This window comes from Nannospalax galili, unplaced genomic scaffold, assembly GCF_000622305.1.
Source record: "Nannospalax galili isolate Female #2095 unplaced genomic scaffold, S.galili_v1.0 scaffold215, whole genome shotgun sequence".
NCBI lineage: Eukaryota > Metazoa > Chordata > Mammalia > Rodentia > Spalacidae > Nannospalax > Nannospalax galili.
In genome coordinates this window covers 4,938,626-4,955,597 of record NW_008338533.1, presented here as the reverse complement: position 1 = coordinate 4,955,597, position 16,972 = coordinate 4,938,626, and the positions used below count along the sequence as shown (strand labels likewise).

At 45.0% G+C, this 16,972-nt stretch overlaps 1 protein-coding gene across 1 annotated transcript in view; it reads right to left on the bottom strand.

Annotated features, from left to right (window-relative positions):
• Znf385d (zinc finger protein 385D) overlaps nt 1-9,775 on the bottom strand; it is a 997,469-nt gene extending 987,694 nt beyond the window's left edge. The window contains exon 1 of the mRNA XM_008833156.1: nt 9,723-9,775. The gene's annotated coding sequence lies outside the window, so the exon portion shown is untranslated. The remainder of the gene's footprint in view (nt 1-9,722) is intronic.
• Between the last annotated feature and the right edge of the window lie 7,197 nt (nt 9,776-16,972).

Genomic DNA, 16,972 nt, shown 5'->3' with positions numbered 1-16,972 from the left:
GATTACTCTTGCCTTTACTTCTCCTTCACATCTCCTATTCACCAGTCAAGGACTTTCTTTTCCCCCTACAGATAAGAGTTATATAATTTGGGAGTCTTTCAGGTAGACCCACTGAAGGGGTACTCCAATTGCCTCACCCTGTGTCCTTGTTCATCATGGAAGAAGCCGGGGCAGTCTGTGTCCCTATTCCCTATTGGCAATTTGGGTAACCTCCTCAGAGGATGGTGTGATAAGAATAGGAGGTAGGAATTGGCTAGGCAGTTAGGGTAAAAAGACCCCAAAGAAAAGTCTTGGCTAAAAGTCACAATGTCCTTGTGCCTGTTAGCAACATACACCATTCCAAATGCCAAAAACATCAAAAGTATTTGGGAGCTTTTATCTAATCCTTAAAAGATTTTTAAAGATTTTAGGGTTACCTCTTTAGAGGGAGGAATGTTAGAGTAGCCAAAAGCCCCATAAAAAAATAAATCAAAAAAGAAAGAGTACGTGAAGTTAGGACAAAAAAGTGTCAGGAGATATGGGAGAGGTTGGAGGGCAGGGAGTGGGCATGGATTTGATGAAAACACCTTATATGCATGTATGAATTTCTCAATAAATTATTTTTGAGAGAGAGAGGGAGGGCGAGAGGGAGGGAGGGAGGGAGGGAGGGAGAGAGAGAGAGACCGAGCTCTCCAGAGAGAGAGAAGGAGTACCTTCCCTACAGTACTGTTGATAAGCACAATAAAGACTCTAACTCTAGAACAATACTGAAATAGTGAAATAGTCAGAAATCCTGGGAGATAAAAATTCATGCTCAGAAACTACTCTTTATAAAATTGCTTATGTGGGGCTGGAGAAATGGTTCGGCTGTTAAGAGCACTGACTGCTCTTGCAGAAGACTTGGGTTTGTTTCCGAGCTAACAGTTATCCATCGTTCCAGTTCCAACACTCTCCTCTGGCCTCTGTGGGCATTGCATGAATGTGGTCTACTCACATGCAAGCAAAACATTCATATACATAAAATGAAGAGGGGGGGGACACGGCAGCACATTAACCCCACGCTGTGGCAGCCACGAGAGCACAGCTTTGCTCTAGGACTGAAACTCACATGAACAGACATGTGCTGTGTAGGCTCCATAGCTCTTGTGCCCCCATCACGTGTGAGACTGACATGCTGAAGTCTAATTACAGTTTATTCATCTTTCTTGTCCTTTAGTGCCTTTGTTATTGTTAATTTGGTGATATTTTACATGGTTTCTAAGAATACTTAAACACATTGGCAAACGCACCTTAAGAATAGGCAGAATTTTGGGATGTGACACCATAGGCAACAACAGCAAAATAAATTCTTACTCATGAAAATTGGTAAGTATTTTGTGTGACAAAAATCAGCACCAGAACTAAAAAGTCAACAAGAGACAGAATATTTGCAAATCGCCTACCTGACATAAGGGACTTACATGAGGGTTATACAGGGAAGTTGAACATTCAGCAATGACAAATCTCTGACTCTAACATGGGCAAAAGACCTGCATAGAACTTTCTCTAACAGAGACACACAAATAGCTGAACACACGCCAAGATGCTGAACACATCACTAGTGCATCCAGAAAGTGCAAATCAACTCAGTGAGGTATGATCCCTTGTATGTTAGGATAGCTACCAATGAAACACAGAAAGCATGCTTTGATGCAGGTGTGGCGATATGGTCCAGTGCTCGCTGTTTGTGGGAATAGTGGTTAACTAAGGGTCCTCAAATGATTCAACATTAAAAAGTACCATATGAACCAATAACTCTGTTTGTCATTACGTACCAGAGAGAAGCTTGAGTCTGGAAGATATTTGCACATTGATGTTCATAGTAATATTTTTCATAATATCTAAAATGTAAGAAACTCATCCATCCATGGTCAGATGACCAGCTAAGCACAACACCTGGTGGCGTCATCAGGCACATAGCCCTGTTAACTACCTGCACTGGGCAGTGTTTAGCCTTAGAAAGGAAGACATTGCTGAAGATGCTACAATCTGGATGTAATCTGAGGACATTCTGGAAAATGAAATAAGACATATGTGGGGGGGTGGGGAGGGAGACGGGGAGAGGGAGAGAGACTGTATAAGACCACTAACTCGAGGTGCTGAGAGTAACTACAATCATCAGGATAGAGGTAATAGTGATGGTTACCAGGAGCCAGGGGAGGGAGGTTAACTGTGTATGAAACTCAATTTTGCAACAGGAAAAGAGAAGCTGGAAGACGGTGATGTCACACAATAACTGAGTGTTCTTACACCACTGAACTGCTGAGGTAAAAATGATTGCTGTGGAGCCTTGAAGAGATCACTCATGGTTAAGAGCCTGCGCTGCTCTTCGAGACCACCCCAGCGTCAGGAAATCTGCTGTCCTCATGTACATACAGCCAGGCATATACACATACGCAGAGTTACAAATAAAATAAATCTTTAAATAATGACTAAGAAAATTCCATGCTTTATATATTTTAACCCATTTCAAAAATGGGAAAAAGCTATAAATAACTAAACTTATACTACCTGTTTACTACAATGGAGAAAATAAATGCCTTTAATAAAAATATAAGAAAAACGATTCCAGTATTTGTGCAACTGTTGTCTTTAATGTCAATTTGCCACAGATTATAATCACCTGAGTCAGTAACCTCAGTTGGAAAATTATCCCAATTGCTGTTGGAAAATCCAGCCCAGATGTGGACAGCACCTTCTGGTAACAGTCCAGATAAAACAGATGATGGAAGGAATACTATCCCCTCTTGTTTGTTTGGCCTTCCCTATACCTCCAAGCTGATTTATCCTGTTGCTGATGCTGCTGATTCCTTTGATGACATCAGAACACTGTGTCCAGGGTACCATCATCAACTACTGAGCAGTGGCTCTTTAGGAAACTCCAGGTTTTCGGCACTGGATTGGGACTGCTGGGGCACCCAGCCCTGTGGACTGAGCAACTGATAGATTTTCTCCCTCTCCAGTGTGAGATAGAAATGGTGGGATTATTCCAACTGCTAAGATACTGAACATCAAGGATGGGACAGTAACCACAGGGCACTTGGCCTCTCAGCTGTGATTCAGCTGTTACTATTTCAACATAAGATGATCAATATCTTCTCTGTGTGTGTGTCTGTCTGAATTTTGTCAGTTCCATTCCTCTAGAGAATTCTGACTATGAAAATTTGTTAGCTTTGCACTTAAGTCAGAGTCCAATTAACCAGAAATTCTCATCCATTAATATTTATAGTCAACAACATTTTGTGACTGGATGAATCTGTGTATCTTTCTAAAAATAGGTATTTAATCCATTGCCCTATACAATCATTATGCAAATTTTGGTCAAAATTTAAACATGCTCTAAAATCACGGATTTTAAAATATATTAATTTCCGTGTACTTTCTGAATTTTTAAGCTTCTTTGCTGCTGGTTTCATACAACTAGCAAAACATGTAATACAAAGATGATTGACAAAATCGATTGACGGCCTCATGTTCCCCCTCCCTACTAACAAAACATCGATTCCTAACCGTTAGAACCGGTAAACACCACCTTATTTGATCAGTTCAGACAGGACTGACAGAAGGACCATGAAATAGAGTTTCCTAGACTGTCGGGACAGGTGTTAACTGCACTGGTAGTCCTCCTAGGAGAGGAGAGTGAGATGGACAGAGAGAAGGCACTGTGAATACCAAGTCAGCAACTGCAGTACCGTGGTCACAGGCCAAGGAACGCCCTGCAGATGCTGGACAAGGCAAGGAGCAGTTTCTTCCCCGGAGCCTCCCAAGGAAGCAGAGCCTTTTGCTGGCCCTTTGAGTTTTGCCTAACGGTGGGGTGGTGTCATCAGGCACACAGCCTGTAGGACTGCAGGAGGGAAGACTCTGGTGTTTCAGGATGCTATGCTTATAATCATTTTCTTGGAATAGATGCTCCAGGACATAACTGTATAATGTGTCCTTAATTCAGTGACCTCAGGAAATGAATGCATGACAATGATAAAAAACATAGCAAAACACCACCATATAGCCATCTGGACTGGGGACCTAGCTTAGCAGGACAGCACGCACCTAGCATGTGCCAGGCCCTGGTCCAACCCCTAGCACTACCCTGCACATAAAACCCTAGTATTGATAGCTTGTTCACTACATGCTAGATGCTATTTGAAGTGCTTTGTAAGGTATGACTTGCTAGGTCTTCAATTATGATCTTTCTCAGCCCTCACTGGCAGAGAAGATGCTGGGGCAGACATGGAGAATTGTCCAGTACAGCGACTAAATTCCTACAGCTCACAAAGAGCAAGGTAAGGATTGCAATCTGCTGGTTCTCCAGCTCACACATGCCACCGCATGTACAGTGATGATTCTTGTCGATAGGATTTTAATTCCAAAGTCTCCTGTGCATGGGAGGCTCACAGACACTGGGCAGCTCATCGTAAGACATGCAGCCTTTATTTGTTCAGTTCCAGGTGATGGGGAAGTCTTTGGGGAACTGACACTAACTCCTAAAACTTGCACATAATGCATTTTTAAAACTCCAGATTTCTCAAGTTACCTTCTTCAGTTTTCTGTAAGGTAAGATGTGCCAGAGATAATACACGTGTGTTTCATTGAAGTAAAGGGTAGATGGGAGAGAGAGTCAGGGAAAAGAGTTCTAATAAACTCTAAGGTACGTTACAAAAATCACAGTGAATAGCTCTTTATAGTAGTAAAGACAGAAGCCTCCAAAGTCCAGACTCTATCTGTGGAACTCTCCTCCTCTCTTACACACACACACACACACACACACACACACACACACACAAAATATGCCTGATCTCACATTATGAGAGATTTCCCTGCCTCCAGGAATCCAGACAAACAAAACACCATCATCCACTGCAATATGATGTTTTTCACTCTGCAGGGCACAGATAGGTCTAATGGGTGTCAGGCCAAGATCAATACTCTTTCATGGATGGGATACAAAATTACATGCAAGGCAGGAAAAAACTCTCCTTTGTTTCAAGGTACTCCTTTCAAAGACCCGTTAAGGGGTGATGATGACTTGTTAGGGTTGTTACGTTTTCACGGATAGATTTGGGAGGACTGTCCCATTATGTTCCAAGTTAAGGCAAAAATAAAAATTAGATGTATGGTTGAACATCACTGTAGGTAAAGTGGTGAGGACACTGCGCAGTCTAAATGCTCCCATTCGCCCCAGAACTCTATCCAAAACTCTTTTCTGTTCTGAAGAATAAGATACCCACTTTAGGCAAAATATTCTAAGTACTATCAAATTACTCCAATATGATAAAAATAGCATTCCAAATTGGAAAGCAGCTTAGAGCCGTCTGTGTCTGCTGGGGCCCTTCAACTTCCTCTCTACATTTTCTTGCACGTTCAGGATAGAGTGAGTCCCAAAGGAGAGCACCTTTGGAGGCTGGGCTGCAGGGACATCACGTGACAGCCATCAGTGACTAATGAAACCCTCACTTCCTCCAGTTCTAGGCCAGGAGTCCAGCTTTAGACTCTAAGGATCAAAGCTTCAGACTCAGTGCCTGTCCCAGACCCCTGTCCTGAGGAGCCAATAGCACTGGCCTCTTGCTGCGACAGCTCAGTGCAGAGGAAGACAAATTTCTGGTCTCTGCCACGTCTTATAAAGGCACTAATCCCATGACAGGACTCCAGCCTTGTGGCACTATCTGACTATACTTTTAAAAGATTGCACCTCTAGGTGCCATCATCTTAGAGGTTAAGTGTGACTTTCAGGAGGATTCAATTATTCAATCTATAACAAGGAACTATCACTAATTTTATCAGGCCCTAAAAGATATGAATAAATACATTTTAATGTGTTGAAAATGTTAGAGACTCTCCAGTGTGTTATCTACTTGTTTAAAATATAAATTAGACTCATGAATTTTGTGCTGTGCCCTCTTTATAATCTTTTTAAGTGCTATTTAAGTGTTCACTTGATTTTCAACTTGAAGACTTTCTTTTATTCAAAGTTTCACTTTAGAACACTTGTCAGAAAACCTACCTTCGGTTCCAAGCACTTCAAACACTCAAAAATCACACTACCTTTCTAATATTAGTTTTTCCAACCTGTGACTCGTGTTTCACAGAATTTAAATTACCTTAAAGAAAGCTGCTTGTTAAAATCACCAAATAATATCTATAAAATTCAAGCCCTACTGTGCTAATAGGAAACTCAAAGCATCTTTAAAACACAGTAAAGCTGCATCTGTACTGGCCTGGAAGAGAGCCCAGCACTTGCTGGGTGAGCATAAGGAACTGAGTTAATGTCCAGAGAATTGACATAAAAGCCAGGTGTGGTCAATCCCAGAGCCATGGAGAGAGGCAGAGAGAGGAAGCTAGTGTGATTGCCAGCCAGCTGTCAGCCTAGTCTAGTGAGAAGGCCTGTCTCAAGGAATTAAGGCAGAGAGTGATAGGCCAGGACACCTGATGCCTCCCAGGGATCTGTACATGTACACCCACCCCATACAAACACCACACACATACACTACATACACACATCACATACATTGCACACACACATGCACACTTCCCCTCCATGAGCATAGACCACATAAACATGCACAGTGGGTGAAGAGAAGGAACCAGAGCGATAAAAAATGCACTTGTGTGATAAACTTAACTGTTTATAAGACTCTTGTCGTAAAGTGCTTTGCTCTTTGACAGTTAAAATTTTACTGCTGTCCTAAGGTTAAATCTGCTTAGCTACTGTAACAAACACATTATCTATTGCCAGAATCACATCTCCAGGTCAGTTATTGCTAATGTTTACTATCGGTATGACGCTATTAAACCTGCACATATTCAGAAATTGTTTACAATAGGTAATACGTGATTTTCCAGGTCCCAACTATGTTGGTAGAAAACAGACAAATGCATATTTTATGAAATGTTGTTACAACCAGCACCATAATTAACCCTAGAAAGATCACAGTGATGCCATGAGTTTAGTGAGGCAGAGGAATTTAGTTTTACTTTAAAGCAGTAATATGCCTTCAAGTACAGCAACGCACAAACTCTACTTTCTCAGACATTTCTCATTTCAGAAGGGGGCAGGGTGGCTCAGCTCGTAACGGCACTGACTGCCAAGCCTGACCACCTGAGTTTCATCCCTGAAACCCACATGGTAGAAGGAGAGATCTGACTCCTGGAAGTTGTCCTCAGATCTTGACACGTGACAGTGGCACTTGTGTGCCCACAAACGCACCCCATAAATAAGTAAACGAGATAAAAGAGAGCTATCCCATTTCCCAAAGCTCCTCCCACATCTGGACTATTAATAACATTAGTTAGCGTCCTAGCAGATTTGTCAGATTTTTACTTGGTAATTTCATTTATGTGCAGGCGGGTCAAATCTGTGGCTTAAATAAATCTCACCACCTGCAGGCAAAGCCTAATCCCAGCTTGGGAGACACGGGGCCAAGGCAGCTTTGTTCTTACAGCTTCTACACCTCAAATTCTTCAGCCGCCGCCATGCCTCACCCGGAACACAGGTGTGACACATTCCCATGACTGGAGACACGAAGAACAGAACAGACTGCGTGTTCTCAGGGTTCTCAGGGTGCGGACATTTTGCAATGAGAAATGCAGGCTTTGAATCAAATTTCAAATGAAAATAAATCCTTAATAGAAGCGGGTGTTGTGAGCATAGGAGGAGACCATGTTTTGTTGGGTCAAGACACTTCATTACTGAACTTTTGATGCACCTGCTGAAAAGCAAATCACAGCAGCGGGAATAGCTGTTTTGAAAATATGACTGAAAATAGAACCTTGACCACCAAGTTCTCATACTTCAACAGAAATCCAACATCCTCCCGGATCTGAGCTTCAATTACAAGTTGGCTGAAATACCAGCGTATCTGCGACCTCAGAAACAGTCTATAGTCAGAAACGTGATGTCATAAATCACACAGTGTTAAGATAAGGGCTACAGGACAGCGTTATTGATTTGTAATAAGGGGACCCGAGAAATGCCATCAAGGTGAACAGCAGAACTCAGCAATTCGTTCTCCCCGGCCCTGGCAGGCTGAGTTACACAAGCACTGTGCACAGTTTTCACACCTCACTTCCACTTCTCTTATAATAAATATTGGAAATAATTGTAAAAGAATCAATCCGTGATACTGCTATCCCGTATCAATTTTCATGGTATTTAGAGATCAAATCCTCATATTTTTTTCAAGCCTCACCAGGGAAGGGCTGTTCTGTGGTTAGTAGAAAAGACTTGAGTCTAGCAATTTGGGGTGGCCAGACACTAACTAGGGGCCTGTTTGCATTTTAACACCTCAAAAGTCCATTTCCTCTGCTCCAGAGCAGAGGTGGTTTCCCCAAAACTGCCTTCTTGGGGTTACTCTCCACCTAACACTGGGCTATGAAGTTTACTGTGCAGCAAATGAGACCAAAACAGCAGCTGCTGTCATTATGGAGTTAATTCTGGGTCCCTCGGCCACTATCAGGGCCCATTTTGCAGCTTAGGTGTCCTTCTCCTGACAACTTCCAACGTCATTACTTCAATGTGAAATAGATCAACTCAATGTTCTCCCATTCCCAGGGTCTATATTTTAGCTCCATGAATAGTTAATTTCTGAGGATCATCTGGAAAGAAATGTCTAGCAGTTGCTGCAGCCCAGCAGCACCGATATATAGAATGAACTGACCCACTCTGACTTTCATGCTTAGCCACCAGAACAATGAGAGGGAATTACAACACAGGCCCAAGAGGAGTTGGAGAAAATCAGAGATGTCCATGCCCAGTAGGTTTAAGAAAACATGGTGAGCCAAAACTGATCGGACACATCAAAGGCAGCTTAACAGACCAACTAGCGATAGCTTCGCGGGCCAAGACAGCCGGTTCGCCCCTTTCATTTCCAGACAGTAGGGCAGGAATGCCCTAGTTAGCTCCGGTGACATCTCCTGTGTCCTGTATCTCCCAGTGTTGAGACTCTCAAAACCCAGGAACTCTGCCTTACTTGCTTGAAATCCCAAACCTCCAGGAAAAAGCCTCTTCCAGAAACACGTGATGAAAACAAGACTAAATTGGGGGATGGGGAGGACAGGGTGCTGGCAATTGAGCATTTTACAGGAGAAAAGGATTGTGGAGGCTCGGGTTTTCTCCAACCCTAGCTCACACCTGCAATAAAACTTCTTCCAAGATGCAGTATGTCAAGAAGTGTGCAAGGCCTGTGTGTTCTTACTCGGTCACCTGGTCCCAAGTCCCAAGACACCAGATAGCCGAAAAGACTAGGAAGCCAGGGGGCACTGACTCACCTGTGGCCTTCCGATCCCACCCGAAAGTCAAAATGACCATCCTGGATGGACGCTCCCAGAACCCAGTAGCTCCCTGCCCTATCTTCAAAGTCTCTGCCTCTTAAAAAAGGTTTCTTATTAATTAAAAAATAATGTTTATTTGAATAAAGTAAGGAAAAGCAGTCGGGAGGCTCGCCCGCTGTCCCTCCTCACCCCATCAACTTCTCCAGGCTGCTGTGAGGAGCGCACCCGGTGCACACACCCAACAGGCGATAGCCAGCGGGGCGCGCTGGGGTGGAGGCGCCCGGCTGGCCCCTGTCCCGGGCAGCTCTGGGGACCTTCGCGGCTCTGAGCTGGGTGCTGGGCAACACTCCCCGTGTGGGGCGACCCCGATGCGCCGAGGTGGCGGGGTCTGGACCCCATCCGCGGGGCTCCACCCGGCCGGGGTCCCACGTTCAACTCACCGGCTCCGGGTTGCGCCCTGGGCGCCCCGGGCAGCTTCGCCCTCCGTCCTCCCGCCGCGCTCTTCATCCTCCTGCAGCCGCCAGCGCGGCGCCCCGGGCCCGGCATCCGGGAGCAGCGGCCAGGGCAGCGCGGCGTCCCCGGGGGCCCACGGCGGGGTCACGGCCACGGGGATAGCGCGCCCGGTTCGGGCCCCGGCCGGAGGTGGCGGGCAGCCCTCTGCCTCCGCAGCCCGGATCAGCTCGCGGCAGCGCCGAGCTGCCCAGGTGCAGCGGGAGCCGAGGTGCCAGCCCGCGGGCGGAGGGGGAGGAGAGCCAGCCAGACGCCGGCGACGCCAGCCGAGCGGGGGGGACGAGCTGGCAGCAGCCAGCGGGGCGCGGGTGTGACCCGGAGGCGCGGGGATGGGGACCGCATCCAGCATCCAGGGTGCCGAGACTCCCCGGGGGCCGCTAGCGCGGGCTCGGGAGGGGCTGTCCCTGCGTGCGTGCGGAGCCCGGCTGGCGGTCCTTGGGGACACAAGCACACCCACCCGGCTCAGCTCCTACAGTCCTCAGCAGCCTCACCCAGCGCGGGTAGAGCCAGGAGAGGACCCTGCTCCCAGCATGCGAGTTCCTTCCACGTCTGCAAGGGCTGCCTGAGCTCCCCTCCCCTCCCCTCTCTCACCCTAACACACTATCTATGCACGCCTGGCCTAGGACTTACAGGTGTGCGTCTCCAACTTTCCCCGGCTCGGGCACTGTCCTGCGAGCTTATTAAGGGTCAGGGCGGGGCCGCCTGGAGGGGGGGGGGGTCTGCGAGTTTAATGGTTTGGCAGAGGGTGTGATCCAAGAACCACGTTTTTACTTGATAAACATAAAGAGACAAACCAAGAATAAATCGATAAAGTTTATTCTTTTTAAAGACAAAGAAAACGCAGTCCAACCACATGTGCCGCCATACCGCACCAACTTCCCCAGAATTCCAAGGAGGGAGCATGCTTTAGTGCTTTCAGGGATCAACTGAGCCACTTTAACATAATCAGAAGTTAGACGTCAGTAGCCAGCTGTTTTTTATGAGGTTTAGGATACCGGGAGGCCAAGTAGTTCATAACCATGAGTTTGATGCCACCGGATAAAATAAAGGCTAGGCTCACGTTACTGTTAGAAATCTCTCTGTAAAATCCTGAGCAATACTGATGCTTGTAAGTGGGTAGAAATATCGGGAATGCAGCACTCTATTTCCTCAAGAGAAGCTCATTTAAACCTTGGCCACCCAACCATCACTTAGGAAGAAAGTGTAGGAGCTGGAGAGATGGCTCGGCTGTTAAGAGCCCGTACTGCTGCCGCAGAGGACCTGGGTTCCATTTCCAGGACCAACTTTGGGCCTCTCACAACTACCTGGAGCTCCAGCTCCCATGGATCCCACTCCCTCTGCTGGCCTCTGCAGGCATCTGCACACAGAGACATGCACACACACACAAAATAAATCTCTAAAGAAATGAAGTACAAGTCATATTCTCTAAGAAGTAATCTGTCGCTCCTCCCGGCAAACACTGGGCTTTCAAAGATACGCTGTGCCGTTCACCTGTTAGTATTAAGCACTTCAATCGCTAATAAGAAAAGACACTGAGAAGAGCAAATTCCTAGAATCAAAGATACACCAAAGACTGTGATTGTCGGCTTGGTATGGCCCTTCCCACCAGGGCCCATGCTGTCATCTGGGTTGACTCTCACTCAGCTCTGTTCAAGTTCTAAGAACTGATCATGGCTAAGGCCTTTGCTGAGGCTCACTCCATCATGCTTTGGAAGAGAAAACTGACAATATAACAAGACACTCCATACTTCCGGCCTGTCTTGTCAGAAGGGAACATCAAGTATGTTACCATAAAGTTCCAAATGTGCGAGATCTTGGAGAGAAATTCTGTTTGAGATAAGCCTTCATATGTAATATGATATGATTAGGTAGAAGGGATAAAAGGTGCCGTGGGGACTGTTTACTCCTCTGCCCGAATGGTTTAACAACTGACAGGTGTTACTTCAAAGAGGGTCATGATTGTTCAGCTGAGCTTGTGTTCAACAGGGGCTGCCATCACCTGAAATATATCAAGCTTAGTAAGCTAGAAGAGGTTACTAGGGTGATTTAGAACCAGAGAGAGTAGAGCTGCAGAAAGCGTTGGTGGGGGTGAGGTGAACACCCCAGGTGAATGGTCATAATGACAAGCAATGATGCATTGTAGGAGATGAAATATAAGGATGCTCCAAAGGAAGCATTACTGAGAGGTCATTGGCAGTATGCAGTATCTTTGTGGAAGAGGGGGATCTGCTCCAGGTATCCGGAAGGTTGGTGCTGGGAGAACTAGGACAGTGAGATCGATCATCTGGGAGGATGGAAACGCAGACAGGGAGCACACAGGTGGTTGGAGTTGATTTTGTTTTGTATTGTGGGGGTTATTTTGAAGACAATCAGATATCCGGGATTCTCTTTGGACCTGTGCTGCAGTCAGATGTCTGGGGAAGACAGTCAGGGAGAAGTGTTGACACACTTAGAAATGTAGCCTTGCTTTGAGGAAGTGGATTGTGTACAAGGGCTTGTGTTTGCTGTCATATGTGAGACCTCTGCGCTCAGACGTGGAGTTCAGTTATTGGGAGAAGGGTATAGAATATAACCAAATGTGTTCAGGGAACGTGTGTGGAACACATGACCTTCCTGTACTCCATTTTGTCCTCTGCAAATCAGTCTCCACACAGAGGTGATGAGGACTGAATGAAGCAACGTGCTACCTTCTCGTTTCTGTATTTGTTTTGCTCTAACCTGAGTTTGAGAGGACAGAAATTGTATGAATCCCACTGACAGCTGCAGCCCTAACACCTAACATAGTTCTTGGTAGAAAATAGACACTAACGATATTGATGAGTATTTAAATAGTAAATTAGTAAATGCAAAATAGATAGTAAAGCACATTCAAAAAGCCAGAAAGAGATCACTAAGGCCTCTTGGTGCTCCGATGTCATGGAAAGTAAGTTAGGAACAATTTTTATGGTAGAGATGGTGGTGATCAGTAATAGAGGGGTACAGAGGCATAAAAGGGGGAACTTTGTTACACATTGGGAGATTTTTGTGTTGGTTTGGAAGATAACCTGGTTTAAGAATTAGTTAATCCCAGCACTCGGGAGGCAAAGGCAGGCAGATCTCTGTGAGTTCCAGGCCAGCCTGGTCTACATAGTGAGTTCCAGGCCAGCTGGGGCTACAGGGAGACCCAGTCTCAAAAACGCCAAAAAAAAAAAAAAAAAAAAAAAAATAGTTGATTGCATTCAAGAACATGGCTACAGTAAAGAGGATTGGGATTGGAATTGGCAAATGGATTCCGAGGAAAGATAATTCTTCTAAACAAAGTTGATGAGGACCTGGAGAGAGACTGAGGACAGAGGTACGGTAGCTCCTATTTAGTGAAAGCAGAGCCCAGACATACCCTATTGATGAGATTAAAGGGCCACAAGTGTGGAGAGATGTTCCAGGTGAGGCAAGGGAGAATCAACCTGTTTAAAAGGCACCTGAGTTACTGAAGCAGCAGGTCAGCAGACGATCTTAGCAGAGCAGAGGCCACTTGCTGCTTAATAGAAAGTACAAAGGACTAGGAAAAGGTCACAAGGATACTTCAGGGCAAAATGAAAGATACAAGAACTGACATATTATTTTACCCCAGCGATCTCCAGGAAAATGGACACGAGGTCTCGTACCAACACCATCAACTGATAAGAAATAGCACCAAGAGTTAAAAATGAGCAAATGTTTGAAATAAGTTATATTAGGGATACTATAGTGACTCAACAAAATATGGAGAAAATGTGCTGATGAATTGTTTCTTTGGGTAAAGGTGCTTACCACCAAGGCCAGTCCTGACCAGTTTGATCCCTAAAAATCACAAGGTAGAAGGAGAGGACAGATTCCTACAAACTGTCCTCTGATGTCTACACACACACACACACACACACAGAGTGGCATATATAAAACCCTACACAGGCACATATACAAATAGATAATGTAAAAAATAAATATTCGGAGCTGGAGAGCTGGATCAGTGTTTAAGAGCACTGGCTGTTCTTGCAGAGGACCCAGGATCGAGTCCCAGCACCCACATGGTAGCTAACAACCATTGTAACTCCAGTTCCAGGGAATCCAACACCCTCTTCTGACCTTTGTGGGCATTGCAAGACACAGGTACACTTACACACATGCAGGCAGTACAGTCATACACATATAATAATAATAAGTACATATTCATTAAAATATAAAAAGAAAGATTATTGAGTCTTGAGTCAAAATGTGAAACTCCAATGATGATAATCGGCCCTTCGGTAATTCCCTCAGTAACACTGAAGACACAGTGTAGAAATAAGGAAGAACCCAGCATGGTCTTCCCAGGCTTAGCAATCAACAAAGTAGAAACCGGGGACCATCAGCAGGGAGGGAGTTTGTGGAGCAGAGCTGCAGCACGCAGCCTCTAGAGCCTTCCATATTTGGCAGCGATTCGCTACACTCTGCAATGTCCGAGTCTGTGCCTCCTTCATGTAAATGTTGTGAGCTTTAGCCTTCCCTTTCGGAAGACTTAGGTAAACTACCCTCCATTGTAGGGTTTTAAATTTAAACATGGGAGTATTGGCAACAGTGGCACTCAAACAGGCATTAAGCTCACCTGAGGCAGTTGTCAGGGGCCAGGATTCCTGGGCTGCAGCCACTGTCAATGCACTAGATTTTGGGTGACAGCTATAGAATTTTCTCCCAGAACTCCCTGGGTCTGCTGCTGGTTGAGAAATCAGACCTTCAGAACATGTTTAACAGCATGCTTGGTACATACTGGTACCTAATGCACTACTAGTAGCTTGTATGTAGGGTTGATAGTAAGCTCAGGTGATGACAGGTAATGATAGGATCCAAATTCAAAAGGATATACAGGAACCATGAAAATAAGTGATGGACAGAATCATCATCCTTAGATGTAGAGGTTCAGAGCCTGAAGATCATAGCGATGAAGTTACATTTAGTCTATGGGAACCTGCAGGGCTCATCAAGATCAGGGGGTTTCGAGTCACATGTTTGAGGTTATGTAACCTCAAGTAGACAGAAGAAAACTGCCCACGAACTGGGGGGCACTAGCATCTCCCTCACAAGGAGGTACAAGGATTAAATAGTCTGCCAAAAAATCGATTCAGCCAAAGTGTTTTATGGTTTTCTAGCCACAACACACGGTGATGGAAAGTTAATCATGAAAACAAACAACAGAAAAACACAAAGTACTAACCCATGGACAGTGAGCCCAACTCTCATTTTCTTGGGGTAAGAGAGGAAAGAGAGACAATATACTTGAGCCTACAAGAATTCATCAGACTTGACTTGGTTACAAAGGCAGAGGACAGTGTGACCAGACACTCGGGAAAGCAGACACGCACAGGCTCAGCCAAAGATGCTTCAAGAACCAATAAATGGACAAATTGGTGAAAGCGCAGTGAAATATTGGGAACACTGTGGAAGGTTTTTCAATTTCTTAGATATTTTATGGCTTTGTTTAGAAGGAAATGAAAATGGAAAACTTTGGGCAAATTGGAGGTTTGAACACTGGTGAAATGGAGCAAAATCAGAAGCGAAAATCATTTTTTGTGGTCCAGCCCAACCTCGGCCTTCCTTGATGGGGGATGCTCAATGGCCACATGAGTGCTCACTGCCTGCATGACCTGAGGACTCCGGGAAGCTCTTGTTCTTAGCCTCCATCTCTGACCTGAAACAGCAAGGCCACTGTGGCTCTCACTTTTTTTCCTTTTGGTGAATGTTTTGGACAATTCAAATACTTGCTCACACATTGAGAGTCACCGTTGTAGTATTTATTGTTGTTTTTGTTTTCTTTGCCTGTGTGTATGTTTGTGTATATGTATATAGTTATATGTACATGTTCCTGTCTGTGTGCATATGGAGGGGAATGCAGGAGCACATGTGTGTGTGTGGAGGCCAGAGGTCACATCAGGAGTCTTTCAAAGCCCAGTCTATCTCCACCTCATTTTATGAGACAGGGTCCTCACCGAACCTCTCACATCACCATTTTGGCCAGATTGGCTGTCAGTCTATCTCCACCTCATTTTATGAGACAGGGTCCTCACCGAACCTCTCACCATTTTGGCCAGATTGGCTGGCCATGGGGCTCCAGGAACTCTCCTGTCTCTTCCTCTCCCAGCACCAGGATTATACATGCAGCTTTATACATGTGTACTGGGGATACAAACTCAGGTCTTCATGCTTGGATGGTAAGTGCTTTACTGACTAAACCAGCTTTCCAGCCCCACCGCTGTGGTATTCTGATAACAGTTTTCTTTAGAAGGAGATGCCCATATAGAATTTTATGAAATAGCCTGTTCCTCCCCAAGTTCCCAAAGTGTGACCGCTGTTTGCTAACTTTGTTCCAGACTGTCCTTGGCCATACCCCTCAGCCCCGAACTATGCACTCATCTACAGATCACATGTTCTGCTTGGTTTTATCATTAGTTTCTGTTTTTTTTTTTTCTTTGAGACTGGGTCTCCTTGTATCCCCAGCTGGTCTGGAGTTAATGAGCTGATTTCAATCTCACAGAGATCTGCCTGCCTCTGCCTCCCTAGTGCTGGGATTAAAAGCATGTGCCACCCTGTTGGGCTCCATTCTCCTTTTTTGTGGATAAAGTGACCACTCTTTCTTTATCCCTTCCTCAGTTGATGGATATCTAGTCTAATTTCATATATTGGTTTCTGTGAATAGTGTTGCAATATATATCCATGTACACATATGTCTGGGGCGTGCTGACATGAATCCCTTCATGACACACAGGTGTGTCTATGGTGCTGACACAGATTCTTTGAGGTACACACACAAGAACCAGATGCTTTGTAAGATTTTTCAGAATAAACATTTAATACACTGTTACTTCCATTTGTTTTGGATATGAATTGTGATGGCGTTGATGTGCTGATTCTATGGAAATTAAGACACCAGGAGAGGTCCTCTGAGGACCTTAGAGGAACCTTAAAGGGGGGGTATGCTTTTCCATGGCAACAACAGACAGCTAAAAAGTACTTCCCATTATTAGTAAAATCCTTGCGAGCCTAATGAAAATATACATAAGAGGATAGAATTTGTTTTACATTTTTTTATGGGTACGAGTGTTTTGCCTGCATGTATGTAAGTGTATTACATGCCCACGATAACCCGTGGAGGTCAGTAAAGGGCATCAGATGTCCTGGAATTGGAGTTAGG